At 41.2% G+C, this 14795-nt stretch overlaps 1 protein-coding gene and 1 long non-coding RNA gene across 2 annotated transcripts in view; one reads left to right on the plus strand and one right to left on the minus strand.

Moving 5' to 3' along the window:
- Positions 1–14795, plus strand: part of LOC143963138 (nuclear receptor ROR-alpha) — a 676682-nt gene that overhangs the window by 69283 nt on the left and 592604 nt on the right. The window lies entirely within an intron of this gene.
- LOC143961348 (uncharacterized) lies at positions 6266–13904 on the minus strand. The gene is made up of 3 exons (XR_013270450.1): positions 13791–13904; positions 12365–12519; positions 6266–7673 (listed from the first exon to the last, which is right to left on the minus strand). It is a non-coding gene; the product is annotated as an uncharacterized LOC143961348 (long non-coding RNA).

The raw sequence follows: 14795 nt of genomic DNA on the forward strand, positions 1-14795 counted from the left end.
CGTACTAAACATCTCTAAAGTTAGTCGTTTCTACTTTCAATCTGCATATTTGTTCTGCACTTTAAAAAAAAAAAAGTATTTGGTAAATAATTTGCCTATTCTCTGAAGCCAAAAGATTTTTTTTTTTTAATTTTGAATAGAGTAGGAATGATTAATATCCATCAGGTATTTTTTTTTTTGTTTGCCATATCTATCCCATGGGGAAATCTGCTGTCACTTCCTGTTCTGTAGACAAAATTGAAAGTTGGAGGAAATCTTTCCAAATTGAAACAAATCTCCTGCTCTAAACGGCAATAATAAAATGAAACAAATAGTGGCCAGACACTATTGTCAGTAAAAAAAGTGACTCCCTACATTAGTGGTTAATGGGAAAATTCTTACTCACATTGGTGATCAATGGAGAAAAGCCCCTTACACTGGTTATTTAGTGTAAAAATGGCCACTGATATTGGATGTCAGTGGGAAATTGCCCCCTTACATTGGTGGTCATTGTAGATGGTAGATCAATTTGACACTGCTCACTGCTTAAGGAACCCCAAGGAGCTCTGGAGGAACCCTACATTTCCCTGGAACCTTGCCTGAGAAAGCCTTCTGTAAATAAATCCGTTACCCGCTAAGCTGTGCAGTGAGACATAGACATGCAAACTACAAGAATGGGCAAACAGGTTTCTATGGAGAGCATTAGTGCAGTGGTGCACATAGAAAGTCAATGCAATTACTGCTGAACCAGCCAAACTGTAAGCTGTGGGTGGTCCTGGCATCACCTGACTCAACATACTTTGAATGAAAAATGGAAGGGGTCAGTTAGAATGTTGGCAGCCAGACGATGGCTGCATCCAATCAGATGGAGTCACTGTTTGTGTATTCAGACAGCCACAAGTGCTGGTACTGTCGGAATGCATCAGCCTCCTCCTCCATCCACGCTGTTTATTATGGATGGGGGAACTGGAGAAAGACAAGCATGTATGGCTAGCCTTATTCCAAACATGATGTGTTAGCACTTGAAAAGGCTTAGTAACAAAAGTGATTGGAACTCCAGGGAGAAAGCTCCAACTGACTGCCAGTACTTAGGAGGGCAGTGGAAACCCCCTTAACTTGTGCTTCTACTGAACACCTAGACCGCCTCAATGAATTATCAGCAAAAATGTATTTTTGTACACTTTTTTTTTTGACCGGATTATCATCTCATCATGCGTATTGACTTTGCACTATGGTTGCAATATACTTCTGTATCTTAATGTTGAATGTGTGAGTGCTTTCTATTAGCCTGTAGTTCATTATATCCATCCTTAGCACGCATTAATCTGACGGGCAGGGGGAAATTTCTTATCTTCATGCTGCAAAATTACACAGCCTGTCTCTGCTGGCTGCTAAGAAGATTAGGAGGGAAAGCTGGATTTAAACTCGCATTACGGGCCTAGAGAAAAGCACTCACCAATGCAACATCATGTCTACATCCCAGCATCATTGCATCCTCGGTTATGGCATCTCCTTTACCTTCTCTCTGAATCATCATTCATCATCATAAACTGTATAAATACTTGTTGTTCAATACTTGCGATTTCAGCAGCAAATAATTTTTTCAAAAGATATAAAAAAACAAATCCACAACAAATGATGTGTGCTCGCTATTTGACAAAAGTACGATTTGGCATTTTGAATACTCAGCTCATGCCCCAATGTTCTCAACTGCTGGAGCAGTGAAAAGCTGTGCACCGTGGCTCAAAACCTATAAACTCTACAGCAAGATACAGATAGTGTAAAGGTTTAGGTATCATTGTATTCAGTCTGGTCATAACAAATGGGTAATGCCTGTATGGAATAGACGACACTAGGCTGCTGCAAAGATGGAGGAGTAGGAAACATGGTTTTATTCAATCATAAATCAATCCATCCATTCAAACGCTATTAAGAAAAACAGTAGACTGTGTAGCAGGGTGACCCAGTGCTACTTGGTAGAATGGTGGTTTTTACAACACATTTTGGGAGAAGCAAGCGCACTAATGGTTCGGGTGTGTGCTGGCTTCATAATAGAGCCAGAGTAATAGCTCAGGGCCCCGCCCTCCTAAGTGTGAGTGTGTTTGAGGGGAGCCGTGTGAGATGCTGCCGTGCATCAAGGTAAGGTTGGGACAGAGGAAGGGCCTAGCCTGCGAGGAAGTCCATGTGGGACAGGAATAGCCAGGAGGCTTTAGGCTGCATTCACACCTGAGCGTAGCGTTTTCAAGCGTTTTTTTGCAGCGTTTTTTACCGCGATTTGCAGCATTTTTTACTGCGATTTGCAGCGTTTTTTACCGCAATTCGCAGCGTTTTTTACCGCGATTTGCCACGAATTTGTGCAGGGCAAAAGGTCACCAATGTTAAAAGAAGAAAAACGCCCAAATCAGCCCGATTCCCGCAACAAAAAAGGGTCCGGAACTTGTTTGAGCTTCAGGCGTAGGGCTTCAGGTGACTTGGAGTGGAGATGTGAACCATCTCCATTGAGAATAATGGATTTTTTCCCCTCCAGCGTTTTGTAGCTTCAGGCGTCAAGCTACAAAACGCTCAGGTGTGAATGGGGTCATAGAGAGAGTCCTGGAGGGACTAGTGCACTTAGGAAGCTGCAAGGAAAGATGCATAGCTAAAGTTCAGCATCTGTGCATACCACTGGGATGTATTTGATGGCCAGGAAGACCAAAAGGTGTTTGATGGTCAGGAAGACCCTGCAGAAGTACTTGGAGCAGTAAAGCTGCCACAGAAAGCCAGGAGGCTGAATGTTATGTCTTTGCAGTGATGGTGTGAACCCCCTGCGTTGGAAGAGCTATCTGTATGAACTTTGACTTCCTTATAAATAAAAGTGGACTGCCATGCCCTAAAATACAGTTTTGAACTGGGGCAACTCATTGTAAATGCACCTACCGCTTGAGTTTAATTACCCCATTCTTACAGCTGGAGCAGAAAAAAGTCAATTGAAAAAAAATATTTCTGCCTGTGATCACCAGCATCCTAAATCTCCCCTCGCCGAGTGATTGGCAAAAATGTGTATGCTCATTCAAGTTAAATGTACAGATTCATGGAGTACCCTGCAGATAGTTAATCCTGAGGGTATCTGTTAGAATCGCCATATGACTTACGGATGTCTACTTTGTAGACATTTCCCATCCTTCTGTTAGCTGGATAGGAAGTAACAGGAAATCTGCAATGAGAACACAGACACCATTAAAAAACCAGGTAGAGGTTCTAACTCTTCCCTACTGTACTCAGAACATAACAAAGGCTTGGCTAAAGTTGAAGTGGTTGTAAACCCCAAAAAATCTAAATAAGCATTCTACCTCACCAGCCAATCATCTACAATCCTCCCCAGTTTCCTACAGTAAAAAAATCCAACACATAAAAAAAAGGTGTCGCCACGCCCATTTCCTGTGACTGACGGATTTAAATAGGAGAATTATGCATGAGCATGAGTGAGGGGGTGTGTCCCACACAGCTGCAAACACAGCACATCAACAGAGATCCCTCTATCCCCCCTCTGGCTCTCCTAGTATTTGATGTAAGGTGCCTCAGTATTGTGGGACTTGAGGAAGTGGGGCCTTCTTGGGTGTTTGATTGGTTGGGACTCGTAAGGGGGTGTGGCCAACTGACAGATGATGGCGACAGCCCACCGTGGACCAGGCTGAGCTAGGGAGATTTGTGGGGGCGTGTACAACTGGGCAAGGAGTCTGGTGACATCATGACTCCACCTCCTGAGATTTGGGCCGTAGACACGCCCATGGAACCACAAATATTCAGCAGGCTATAATGGGAATACACAGTGATATAGTGAGGTACAAATAATGCAATTTACATGAATATTGTACAAACTATAAACAGATGTTAGTTTTTAATACTTATGGCACATGGGGTTTACAAGCCAATTGGGCCTTGCCAATGTGACAATGAGTGTTCCAAACATTGGATGTGCTCTTTGTATAGAAATGTAACATTTTGGACATTCTTGCCATTTGTTGATTATTTTCTCAGCAGAAAAGCAGACAAGTGGTCCATTGAATGTGTGTGGCATGCTAAAGTTTGTCTAACTGGGAAAATAGTTTTGTGGATCCTAGACAGTCAGGTAGTCTCACTGGGGCAGGCAACTTTCCTATAACCGAAAGTCCTTAGTGATCTGCCTATTTATGGGCAAGTATGTGTGTTTCAAAAGACATGCCTACCATATAATAAAACAATTTTGTAAATAATTTATTAGTAGACATTATACCATTAGTGCTACTACTTGATCAGCAGAGAAGGTTAGCATTAACAATTAGAAACAATGGTGCATAATACAATCAACATGGTAGGATCAGCTTCTACAAGAACCTAACAGGTAAATAGAGTGACTTAAGAAGTATAACTGTTTGGACAATCTGGCATCGATGATGCCTGTTAAACTTCTATTTACCCCATTGCACAGGATGAATTTGTCTTCTCCACTATAAATAAAATGGAGACTTGCCAGATCATAAACATAAAACTCCATTATTGGGGCAGCACAGTGGCAAAGTAGTTAACATTTCTGCTTGGCAACTCTAGGGGTGTCAGTTTGAATCCAACCACGGTACTACCTGCACAGAGTTTGCATGTTCTCTCTGTGCTTGTGTGTGTTTGCTTTGGGTACTCCAGAGTCCTCCCACACTCAAAAGAAATGCTGGTAGGTTAATTGGCTCCTGTCTAACTTGAGTGTGAGTTAGGGACCTTAAATTGTAAGCTCAATGGGGGTAGGGATGTTTTGCTTGCATCTTTTTTAAAGGTTCCTGTAGTAGAAAAATAGACCTCTATAGTGTATCAATGCTTTACTAAACAGAAAAGCCAACTGCACAAAAAACAATTCATAGTTACAAAATATGCCTACAACATGCACAAGCCAATTGTCCTTTTTAGGAAAATAAGCTTATACAATATGTATGCAATAGGTAAAATAAACTGTTATTCGACTTGGAATCAAGATGTAATGTCCTTCATGGTTCTTTTCTCATAGTCCAACTCAAAACTTCTGTTTCCTCCAAAGTCTCCAGCACACGTCCTTGTCCTTTTGTTTCAAACCAACTCTGTTCTTTGTCTGTCCTTACTTCCTTTTACATCATATCCTGCAAAGAGCCTCCTCTGCTTAGCTCATAAACTAGTCTGGCTGAATCAGTTGCATATCAATGAGGGAGAGCCTAGCTTTTAAAACAGCATGGTCTTAAAATCTAACTCCATATTGGTGCTATATCTCTACCAATAGCCATGGCAACACATACTACCTCTTGATTTTATAGCATAATATAGGAAAAATTATCTTTTTTTTCTCAGCAGCTTTATAACCTTTATCCAGGAAATATCAAAATAACCCCTCTCCCCCGTATTGCAAATGGGAGGAAAAAATTGACTTTCGACCCCATATGTTCTGCACGATCATACTTTTGTCCCAGGAAAGCTGCAACATTTCTTCGAGCAGGGTTAGCAATGTCCTTGGCAGTCTGTGGAAAGAAAGGTCCAGATGATTAAGGCCCTTGTCCTCCTGGTCATAAAGAAATGCTCAGAAGAAAGTCCTCTCAAATTCAGACACCATCAGGAAATCATCCGCGTCTTCCTCAGGCCCTCATCTGATCTTCTGGTCTGCTTCATCCCATCTCTCCTAGTCTTGTCATCTGCTCTGCTTGCTCCACCTCTTGATGCTCAGTACCTTCAAAGAGTAAGAGACAAAGCAGATTTTATGTTCCTTCCAACAGTGCCAACAATATAACTCATTTCTCTATTTGTCCATTTCTAACTTCAAAACTATTGTAGGGTGCCCACTGTTGTCTTGTAACACTGTCATGGAAAGGCATTGATTTCCAGCTGCATCTTTCTCCTTGCTGTCCTGGGAACACTGGCCTGCTGTTGTCCAGTCTTAACAGCATGGCACTCTGTGGCAAAATGCCCCATTCTATGACAACAAAAACACTGAATGTGACTGAATCTACCATTCTCAACCACTTGCTTCCACTTCTTAAGCAATGCTGGTGTAGGAATTCCATCTATTTCCTCTCTATGGACCTCCACCTTAAAGCGGGAGTCCGCCGGGAGTTCCGCCGTTTTGTTTTCTTTAAAAGCCAGCAGCTACAATTACTGCAGCTGCTGACTTAAGGACACTTACCCGCCCAGCGCGCCCGCAATGTCGGCACCCGAAGCTGATCTCTCGATCGTCTCTCGGGTGCTGCCGCCGCCACCTTGGATATGAGAATCAGGAAGTGGAGCCTTTCGGCTTAATTTCCTGGTTCCCTACTGCGCATTCGCGAGTCGCGCTGCGCAATAAGGATGGACCTGCTGCCTCTGGGATCTGTGTGTTTCCCAGCAGGCAGTGGGGGACTTTCAGAAAGGGGCGTAGATTCTGCAGAATCTACGCCCCTTTCCGCAGATAGCTATGCTGGAAGTGGGTGCAGATACCTGTACTGTACAGGTACCTGCACCCCCTCCCCCCTGAAAGGTGCCAATTGTGGCGCCGGAGGGGGGGAGGATTCCAATGAGCGGAAGGTCCACTTTAGGGTGGGCCTCCGCTTTAAGTAAATCAGTCCACATGTGTCTCCTGGAGAACACAGGCCTTGTCTTTTTGTTATCTGACTCAACTCAGCCATCTCTATTTGAGCTGATCAGATTCCCAGCTTCCCGCTTATGGGAAGTAACAGTTGCACATGTCCTACTGTTGCACACAGGCTTAGGGCCTTTGTCCTTTGTTAGGGCATCATTAGACTTGTTTATGATATCTGCACACTGCTTATTCAAATCTTCAGCTCGGCCTGCTGTGGTTTGAACACACTTTGAAGCCACTGCAAGTTTAACTTTGACTGCCCTATATTCTAAATCCTTTGCCTTGCTTGCAGAGTCTTTCAAACACTTGGTCGCCTCTGCAAGCTGCTTCTTCAGTAAGTCTATTTGCAACTTTGCCTTTTTTGCTCTTTTCAGATTCAATATTTAGAGCATGCAGGAAGTGCAAACCAAACACAGCAACTGCCCGCATCTCTCCCTTACTGAACCCACAACTCTTGAGACTAAAATCTGAGGAAAGATCCGAGACTCCATCCCACCAAGGTCTGTTCAAATGAGAAGAATACCTAGCCAGCCTCTTCGCAACAGACATCAACTGACTATCTCTGGTCCAAGTAGGAAGGGTACACACCTTCTCCTCCTGAACACCAGAAACTCCTTCTAAACAGTGTATGCAGCATTTTCCCCCAGCACAAGCAACAAACCACACCACAGAAAATAGGTCTGCTTCAGTTGAGCTTTAGTGCAAATTCCGGCCACGAGCCCCCAGATGTTTTGCTTGCTGTTTATTAAAGGTTCTTGCAGTAAAATCCAAGGAAGCTTAGACTTCTGTAGTTCTGTAGTATATCAATGCTTTTACTAACCAGAAAAGTCGCACATACAACTTCACAAAATACAATTTATAGTTACAAAATATGCCTACAACATGCATAAGCCAATTATCCTTTCTAGAAAAATAAGCATGTACAATATGTATGCAATAAGTAAACTAAACAGTTACTTAACTTCTGTTGATGAAATCATCTTCATGGTTCTTTTGCTCAGAGTCCAACTCAAGACTTCTCCAGAGCTCTCCAGTTTCAAGCAGCCATGCTCCTCTTTTGTGTCCTCCCTCCAATTTCCGCTTACATCATATCCTGTCCTCTGCTTTGCTCCTAAACCAATGTGACTAGTTTATTTTTATATCATTGGGGGAGCCAAGCTTCTATACATAGCACATGATCTTAAAAAAATCAAATGCAATCTAACTAACAAATACATTTGCTATAAAATCACCTAAATATCCATAGCAACACAAGGGATTGATGTGAATGTATATTAAATATGTAAAGTGCTGCGTAAATTGATGCAATAAATAGGGGTCAATATGCACTTTGTAAGTCACTCTTACAAAGGAATTCATTGCATCCCCATGATCGAGAAAGCAAGCCCAGAGTGAAATGATGATACTAGCAACATGTGAGTACATGCAAGAATTAATTGCTTATGGTACAAGAACTGTGCTCACAAATTTTATTATGATAAAATATTTATTAAAAGCATTAAAGACTTAAGCTCTGCCCTAAATGAGACAGCGCTGAAAGCTGAAAATTGTCCTGGGCAGGAAGGGGCGAAAGTGCCTGGTATTAAAGTGGTTAATAAGCATATCTAAGCACACCTTATAAAATAATATACAGACAGTCCCAGAGTTACAAACATCTGACTGACAAACGGAGGGAGACAACAGGAAGTTAGAGGAAATCTACCCCTAGGAAGAAAAATTAATTCCTGTAGGAGTTATGGAGTTATGTTATCCAAAAAAAGGTTTGATGAAGTTACACTCAAAAAATATACCTGTTCCAACTTACATACAAATTTAACCTAGGAACATACCTACAGAACCTTGTTGTCAACCACAAATAGCACAAATAGAGCTTTCTTTTGGTGGTATTTGATCACCTCTGCGGTTTTTATTTTTTGCGCTATTAACAATAAAAAAAAAATGTACAAATCAAATTTATTCATCAATTTCTACCAGTATGTATTCTGATACATATTTTGGTAAAAAAACAATCCTAATAAGCCTATAATGATTGGTTTGTGCAAAAGTTATAGCGTCTACAAAATAGGGCATGTATTTATGGCATTTTAATTAATTTTTTATTTATTTTCCACTTGTAATGGCGGTGATCAGTGATTTTTAGTGGGACTGCGACATTGTGGCAGACAGATCGGACGCCTAACTTACACTTTTGACACTTTTTTGGGAACCAGTGACATTATTAAAGTGATCAGCGCTTAAAATATGCACTAACACTATAAATGACACTGGCCGGGAAGGCGTTAATATCAGGGGCGATCAATGGGTTAAGTGTATTCCCTAATTGTGCTTTCTTACTGTGGGGGGGGGCTCACTGCATGGACACTGTGATCTGTGTTCCTGATTAGAACTAGAAACACTAGATCAGTGTCCATGCCTGACAGCACGGTGGTCTACTTGTTAACATCGCAGACCGCGGTTTTGTCTCTGCAGGTGATTTAGCCACTGGAGTCGCGATCACACGCTGATTGGCCACAGGGAAAACCAATCAGCAGGCCCAGCGGACACAATGTCTGCCGGGGCTGCTGATTGGTGTCACCTGTGGCCGATCAGCGCGCAATCTCGGCTTTAGTGGCTATTGACAAAATAACGTACAGGTACGTGATTTTTCAAAATAGAGCCGCCTTGCCGCAGTATATATATGGCAGGAGGTCAGGAAGTGGTTAATGAGCCAAGGTCCTTAAAGCTGAACTCCAGCCCTACCTACAGTCTTGCATAGTTGTACAGGGTCCTCTCCTGTACTGAAATTGCTTACTCTGAATTCACTGCCCACTGTGAGCTTCTCACAGTATGCATTAGAAATTGCGGTAAGTCATTTATTTGAACAGGCTGCCTGCATGGTTCTGCATGGAACATCTGTACATCCCTTGCACAGACCTTTACTCTGATGTACGGATCGCTAAGCCCATGTGAAGGAGGCCCAAAAAAGGTAGTGAGAAGGTGACATATGGCCTGAAAAGCGATCCACAGTGGAACACATAAGATTTTGTACATGTATTCAGTCCCAGGCATTTTTGTTTTGGAGGAGAAGAGTAGAGGATAGTTGTCTAGAATCTGTATTTTCTTAGGGAAGCAAGGTTTTCGTAATCTGTCTAAATCACTTTCTCCCCTCATGAGAATGTCATACAACATGTCTATGCATTCTTATACAATAAGGCACTGCAATGATCAGTATGAAGGTGCAGTGCAGTCACCTACAGCAAATTCACAGATCGTAGAACAGCCATCTAGAACCTAATGGCTACTATGGGCTTCATTACATTGAGCATCATCAGTGATCCTTGCAATGCCTTATTGAAGAAGCCTATGGCACTCTATTGCCTCTCGAAATGCTGTCCATCATTCATTCCTCTGTAGCAGGTTACTATTTTAAGAAGTGGTGCTTTTTGAATGAGCTGGCAGATTCTGACTCTCAGTCATGTGGATTTGATCCTCAGACATTCTTTGCCTGTTCTGGTGGATTTCTACATAGAGCAGATGTATGAGAGTATAATTGAGTCGCTCTGGTAATGGCAAACACTGCATTACACTGGTGAGTAATTCACATTAGTGCATTGTAATTTGTAGAGATCGACCTGAGCCATGATGATTCTTATTATACAGACTTTCCTGGCTGTGTAAAGCTGCTCCAACACCAAGTAAAGTAAGACTATTTTTAATATCAACTTCTGGCATATACTGTCATAAAGCTTGTAATAGTTAACAGTATGAAATATGACTGGCTCCTTATGTTTTTTTCTATTTTTGCTATTTGACCGCCATAGTTAAAATCTGTATTGTAAAATTAAGTAGATATAACAGTATCTAGCTAAATATGAGGACGCTAACACCTCCCACATAGCATATGCTGTTATGACAGTACATGATGGCTATTTGTAGCAGTAAACAATCATAATCACACACATACACATATAAATGCACATTAAGGACATATATATTTATTTTCTGTAAAGCAACCTACTGAAGATAGTGCTGTTTTCATACCTTTAGACCTGTGTGACTGTCAGTACAGGGTGTGTACAGATTCATAGGGGTAGCTTTACTATAAGCCAGGAGTCTCCAAACCTTTTATACAAAGAGCCAGTTTACTGTCTTTAAGACTTTGCGGGGCCAAAATCTGGCCATTGTGAGTAGGAAGTGCCCTAGTAAAAAAAATTACATAGCACCTGTGGTCAGCAAGGGGAGGAATTATTGATTTTCCATTGATGTCAGTAGAAGGAATAGTGCTCTGTCGGTGGTATCCATGGAAAGAACAGTGTGCCACTTATTGTGTTAGGTGTTGTGTGCAGACCTACACAGCAGCCGCTGTTTTAGGACCGTTTCACACCAGAAGCAAGTGTGCGGTGCGATCCGACTGAGCTGAGAGTGCAGTGATAAATCCCAGAGCTCAGCAGATTGCACTGGTTCCATTTTAAAAAAAAACTTTATGGAGATGTCACACAGACATTTAAAAAAGTTATTGCCAGCCACATGACATTAGATTGCCTCATACTGTGCTGAAAAAAGTACTGCATGCCATATTTCTTTTCAGCGTGCCATGCCTGCACACCACTGTACTGCAGTGGTGTGAACTGCCACATAGGAGACAAGGCATTTTGCATTGTCCATGCAGTGGGACTGTGCTGGAATAGCTGCCCAATGCAGTTCTACCACATATGGTGTGAACCAGCCCTTAGTTTTTTCACTTACTACACCTTTTCTTTTCCAAATGGTGGTCTTCATAAAGGTTACAGTATCAATACAGATAGCCTACATTTACACCTGAACTGAGCATTTCTTTACAGATGATTTGCAAGCAGTTTTTGTAGTCTTATGCCACGTACACACGACCGGACTTTCCGTCAGAATAAAATCTGATGGTCTTTCCGATGGAGTTCCTCTAAAGTGGACTTGCCTACACCTAATCACACCAAAGTCTGCATACAGACTAATGATTTTCCCGATAGGAATTAATTCCGTCGGAAAGATTTAAAACATGTTCTATTTCTAGGTCCGTCTGAATTTTTTTTTTAAAAGGCAGTTGAAGCCCATAAACGATTAGAATATTTGATGAAAAGATTCCATCGGACCCTTTCTGCTGGAAATTCCGGTTGTGTGTACGCAGCATTAGATTATTGTTGTTGCACGTGCATGGAACCTCAAACATTTTTGTTTTGGGTAGGAGAGCAGAGACAGTTGTACAAGTGTAAGCCCTTGTACACACAATCAGAGATTCCGACAACCAAATCCGTCGGATTTTGTCCGAAACTGTTGTATACACACGGTCGGATAAAGTTGTCGGAAAATCCGACGTGATGACGTTATTTCGTTACGACGGGACTATGTTCACGCTAGTAGCCAATAGCTTTGGTGTAGGAATTTGATCTGAGCATGCGTGGCACTTTGTCTGATCGGAATTCTCTACACATGATCGGAGTATGTCCGATCGGAGCATTTTGTCGGAAAATATTTCCGGCAAGTTGGAAAAGTTGGTCCGACGGATATTCCGACGGAAACAGTCCGATGCAGACCATACACAGTCGGAATATCCGACAAAACGCTCCGATCGGACACATTCCGACAGAATCTCCGACCGTGTGTACAAGGGCTTAGGGTGCGCAAAAATGCTTATGTTCCAGTTAAATTCCATGGATCCAAAACCATGCTGGAAAGGTTTAGCTTCAAACAAAAACACACAAAAAATATTCAGGTATAAATGGGAGCTTAAAGTAACGCTAAACGTTGGTTTAAAAAACTTAAGTATGCATTCCAATCTCAAAAAAGTACCTTTTATTGCTCTCAGCCTCCTCCAAATCCCCAAATTCTTATTCGTCTTGTTGCAGTGATTTAACTTCCTGTTGGCCAGATGGCTAAATTTTTTCTCCATAGTTCCACTGTACATAGGAACGTAGTCATCCTCTCCTGCTCACTCCAAAGATGGACTAGGGAATATGGACAATAGGGTTTTTAGCAAGCGTGGAACAGTACACATGATCACCAATGTGCACTGCTCATTCCAATCACATGCAACTGAGGGATTAAAGAAGTTGAGAAGACCATGGAGGATATTAAAAAAGAGGGCCATTATGTAGTGGATGTGTATGGATTATTTTTGGATAATATAGATATTGTTTAGTGTAAGTTTACCTTCAGTTAAATGCACCATTGAGCTAAGCAAATGCTTTTTCTACTGCTATGCATGTTGGTCTTTTGAACACACTGAACTTTTCCAACTTCTTTGTACTTACAAGTCCCTAGAGGGTTTCAGGAAAATGCTGGCCGAAAATGTTGCCTGCTGTTGGTATTCTTATGTATGCCAAAAAAAGTTACCAATGCATTTTGCAAAATAAATATCTCTTTACTCATGTTAGAATTTTTGCTTATCCTGCAAAAAAAAAAATTACATGTAGAAAATATACTAAGAAAATAAATTTCACATAAGTATAGAGATTGGATATGTCAGTTATATTCAACTCTCGATCTTCTTCTTTTCTACTACCAGCTTTTTTACTTCAGTAGTATTAAAAGAAAAGGCTGTGAAAAACCTTCTCCCGATTTTTATTGTTTTGGTTTATACAAGGACAACCCCTTTAAATGGTATCGTGACCTGAACTGACCATTTCATACTTTTCTCGTAGAAATCCCGTACACTTCCGCCCATTAATCTCTGCTTAGAGAATGTCCCTGCCTGCCTTTACTAATGGCTTCTGAAGATCCTTCCCTGCCCTGAAACATTGAAATTCTTGATTTACTGAATCTTGTTGGTTTTGACATTAGAGCCCTCACTTTTCAACAGTACAACAACGTAGTCACAAAAAGAAGCAGCTGCCGGTTTTGCCACAGGACCTCGCTGTCCCATGATCTGTAATCAGGCATCAGAGATCTTACTGTTTGTAACTGTAGAATATTTTTCATTGTAAACCTGTAGGGGTTTTCAGAAAACACTTTTTTTTAGTAATGAATTGCTCAGCCGTTTTTTCCGGATGCTGCATGTTTACACTTAATGGGACCAAAAGCGTCTGTGATTTGCTGGCCAGGATCTGTTGTGTTCTGCAACGGCACAGGTGACTCATTCACAGTGACTGAGCTAGTGATTAACTCATTTGTTCTCAGGTAGGATTGACATCGAAAGCTGGCATGCATACAGCCATGCATATCAGGACCACTTAGCGCTACTTAGCAAGCTTCGGTCCACAATTGCTAGCATTCTTACTTGGCTGCTGGAGCCGGCTGTGCTTCTAACCTGCAGCCTTTTGGATCAGAGAGCTGGCGTTACATAACAGTAGTTACTGTCTTTCATGTGGAGCTCGTAGAAAAGGCAAGGCAGGGCAGACTGGGAGGAGGAGAAGAAGAGCTCATTAAAGGCACATTGCCCAGAAAAAGTGGTTGATCCTACATTGTCGTTGCCTTCCCAGTTTAGATGTAACAGGTTTTACAGTGCTGTTTTACATTTAGACTACTTGCCACTCGCCAGTCCTTTTGCTGAACTTGATGAATTGTTATAATTTATGCAGTAATACTACTACCTTTTATGTAATATTTATCTACTAATACCTTCCAGACCCTATATATATATATATATATATATATATATATATATATATATATATATATATATATATATATATATATATATATATATATGTGTGTGTATATATATATATATATATATATATATATATATATATATATATATATATATATATATATATATATATGTATGGCCATTTTTCTGAGAATATGAATAACACAAAAACTTTTCTTTCACTCATGGTTAGTGTTTGGCTGAAGCCATTTATTATCAATCCATTGTATTTACTCTTTTTAAATCAAAATCACAACAGAAACTACCCAAATGACCCTGATCAAACGTTTACATACCCCAGTTCTTAATACCGTGTATTGCCCCCTTTAACATCAATGACAGCTTAAAGTCTTTTGTGGTATTTGTGGATGAGGCTGTTTATCTTCTCAAATGGTAAAGCTGCCCATTCCTTTTGGCAAAGAGCCTCCAGTTACTGTAAATTCTTGGGCTGTCTTGCATGAACTGCATGTTTGCGTTCTCCCCAGAGTGGCTCAATGATATTGAAGTCAGAAGACTGAGATGGCCACTCCAGAACCTTCACTTTATTCTGCTGTAGCCAATGACAGTTAGACTTGGCCTTGTGTTTTGGATCATTGTCATGTTAGAATGTCCAAATATGCCCCATGCGCAACT

The sequence above is a fragment of the Lithobates pipiens genome, unplaced genomic scaffold, assembly GCF_037356315.1.
Source record: "Lithobates pipiens isolate NorthernLeopardFrog02 unplaced genomic scaffold, aLitPip1_a1.2 Scaffold_8, whole genome shotgun sequence".
Lineage (NCBI taxonomy): Eukaryota > Metazoa > Chordata > Amphibia > Anura > Ranidae > Lithobates > Lithobates pipiens.